Below are 3,316 nucleotides of genomic sequence, written 5' to 3'. Positions count from 1 at the left end.
GTAGGAACTTGCCCCAACCTGGGTTTGTACACAGACACTTGAGGGGGAAATAGTGTGGCCAAACTTACGCAAGAAATCTTATATCAGGGCAAATTAAATCAACTGTTGCAGTACTAGCAGTAATGTGCACCAACAGTGACGCTGCAATGTGGCTTTGGTTCAATGCTTGGTTTGTTTCTGGCAATTGGGCTTTAACTACTAACAAAAAATCCCCATCTTGCGGTTTTCTTGAGTTAACCATATGAATCATAATAATCTTCATAATAATAATCTTTATTGCGACTCTTGATCATATCATGGCGTAAAAATAACTATAAAATAAAACATGATGTATAAACATTATACAGAGTTTGTTGATAAAACAAGGAAAATGTCAAGAAGGTAAAGGCAATAAAATAGTTGACTAGAAAGTGATATCACAAAGAGTATGACTAGAATTGGTTTAATGCACATGAAAAGAGGGAAGAGGGGAATCACAGACAGTACAAACACAGTTAGGTAAAGGTAAATTATGAAATTCTTGGTTATTGCAGAGTTGAGGATGGGCCAGATTGAACAGATCCTTTGTCAGCCCCCGTCATTGATGGCATTTGGCCGGGAGCCGAACAAAGGTGCGTGATTGCCAATACTGCAAGGGGATGTCGGGCCAAGGACAATAAGGTGTTAGCAAGTCCTTGACCAGAAAGGACAACTTGTGTCTGGACATCAGCTCGGGAAAGGTCAGCTTCCCAACACTGTTGGACACTAACCTTGCCTGCCTGATGGTGAGGGGCTCAGTTTTGCATAGGAAATGCGTCCATGCATTGTTGGCAAATTGGGGCATGCACAAGTATTGTTTGAGGAACTTGATGAAGGTGGCATCAGCGGATTTGAGGGCGGATTGGGCGGAGTTTGGGAGCCAAAGGTGAAGGTCGTAGAGGAAAATTGGAGTGATGTAAGTCTGGATGAGTTGAAGAACTATTGCAAGGGGAAGATTCTTGATAGGAAGTCTATTGCAAATGTATCCGACCTTGGCCCTGGCTTTGACTATTGATGATTTGAGATGATTGGTGAAGGAGAGTTGAGTTGAGAATGTGAAATTGACATAATTAAAATCATCCACAATTTCAATCGGACTATTGCTAATATGGAAGGAGGTGGGAGGCAGAAGACCTTTATGGAAAACCATGGCCTTCGTCTCGATGGTGTTGACTTGAAGGCCGTTCTCTTGGCAATTGCCGTGGAGTGCATTGATGGCATTTTGCAATTCCACACCTGAATTAGTCAAGAGAACCAGATTGTCTGCATATTGATGATATTGAACTGGAAAATGGTTGATGGTGGAGCCTCAGTGGGTGAGGGCAGTGGGCAGGTCGGATACATAAAGACTGAAAAGAATTGGTGATAGTGGATCCCCCTGCGGAAGGCCAATGGAAGTGAAATAACAGTGGGATAGGTCCTCACCAGATTGAATGGAGCATCTGAGTCCTGCATAGATGTTGGACAACAGGACACAGATTGAACGCAGAACTCCCCATAGTTGGAGTTTGAGGAATAACCGAATTTGGTCCACCCTGTCAAATGCTTTGGAGAAATCAACAAAGCATCCATACACTCTCCTCTTGTTGCTGATGTTGGAATGCACAATTTCATAGAAGAGAGTAGCTGCCATGATGGTTGAGTGTCTTCTCCAGAAACCGAATTGGAACTGGGGAAGGAGATCCCTATCCTCGGCCAATCTGAAGAAGCGGGCAGTTAGTAGGGTGGACATCATCTTCAAGAAGGGGTTCTCCAGGGCAATGGTCTGATGGTTGTTTGGAATGTCCCTGGGCCCCTTCTTATGGATGAAGATGATGGCTGACTCCATCCACGCTGGTGGAAAGAAGGAAGAATGGAGGGCGAGGCTGAAAAGATCTTGAAGGAATGACTGGGCTTGGGTCCAGAGAAGTGAAAGTTGGACAGGAGAGACCCCAGATGTTAAGGGGCTTTACTCTTCATCTTCTTGAAGGCCACGTCCATCTCGGGTTCTGGGCAGCCCTGGACCTCCTCCACTACTGTTTCTGATGTTGATGCAAACAGTTCTTGACAGTGGAGGAGGAATTTACTCACGGGAATCTCCGGGTTGGTGGCGGGCTTTTTGGCACGTTTGTAGATGAAAAGAGTAGGTTCTCCACTTCCAACCTTTGATGGGCTGATTCGGCGCTCCTCAGAGACTTGGGATATGCAATTCTTGATATTGCATATTGCTCCCAAGTCTCCGGTGTTTGGCTTGCTTTGGGACTACGCAGTTTTTGGAGCATTTGACCCCTTAGCTCTCAATGCTAGGCGCTGAACCACGGGGTCTTGAGGCCTCCTCTCCTACTCTGCACTGAGGAGGACTCTTTAAATGCTTGCGAAATACCTTGGGCCACTGTAGCTGGATTGCTCACAACCCCGGTGTTATGGGCCCCCTACTTTAGCAGGGGATCCCTGTTTGGGTTGAGTAAACCCAACGGTAGCTAGTAAACAAGTAAAACTTGGGTGTCTGTGATGACTTGCCACTTACCTTTTTCCCATCAGTAGAACTCATTGAGCACATTAAGCACTCTCTTAGCGGGAGTACATCTGATCAGGAGGTAACGCATAGCTCTACAAAACCTCGCTAGATGACGTTCGACCTTCGACCGGGCTTTACACTCCACTACTGAGGTACTCCATGACTATGGGCCGGCGAGAGGCCGAGAGAGATAAGTATGGGTGAGCCTGAGTGGAGAACTTGATGCAAGAACGGCGAATCCACAGATCATATAACAACTAGATGTCGCATTGGCCCGACCTCAGTGCAGAGGAAATAGGATTTTGTGTCAACAACTCTGTACACCAAAGAGGAGGGTGACTGCCTGATCAGTACTAACGACCGCAATCAGTGAAAAAACTACTGATGGGATCAACTAAATAATCACGGCAGGTTGCGACTAGGGCTACCAATTTACATTTTCAGTGGCATATGGCATCACTAGCGGAACATTGGAAACCCGGTAGTTAGTCACAAAAAGTAACCCTGAGTTTTCTTCGATCAAACCAGGGTTGCTTTTTTGGTCAAAGCTAACCTTTTACCTTATGATGTAAAGGGTGCTGCTTTGACTTTCCTAGCTTTTTGGTAATCCTGATTTTGAAAATTTATTTGATCCCATCACTACAGCAAACCCACTCAGAATCCGGCCAAGCTGGCGATGAAAAAGCATGAGTCACTACACCAAAATTTATGTACCAGCTGATGAAGGCAAGTGTTCGTATTTTTCCTCGCGCTATGCGAGGTCTAGTTATTATATGGTCTGTAGGCGAATCCCTTTACAGC

At 45.4% G+C, this 3,316-nt stretch overlaps 1 long non-coding RNA gene across 1 annotated transcript; it reads right to left on the bottom strand.

Annotated features, from left to right (window-relative positions):
* Window positions 1–257: 257 nt before the first annotated feature.
* On the bottom strand, window positions 258–2,905 carry LOC131877740 (uncharacterized). The gene is made up of 2 exons (XR_009372910.1): window positions 1,444–2,905; window positions 258–1,367 (listed from the first exon to the last, which is right to left on the bottom strand). It is a non-coding gene; the product is annotated as an uncharacterized LOC131877740 (long non-coding RNA).
* Window positions 2,906–3,316: the final 411 nt, after the last annotated feature.

Source organism: Tigriopus californicus, chromosome 3 (assembly GCF_007210705.1).
Source record: "Tigriopus californicus strain San Diego chromosome 3, Tcal_SD_v2.1, whole genome shotgun sequence".
Taxonomy (NCBI): Eukaryota; Metazoa; Arthropoda; class Copepoda; order Harpacticoida; family Harpacticidae; genus Tigriopus; species Tigriopus californicus.
Note: the sequence above shows the minus strand (reverse complement) of the source record. Positions and strands in the feature narration are given on the sequence as shown.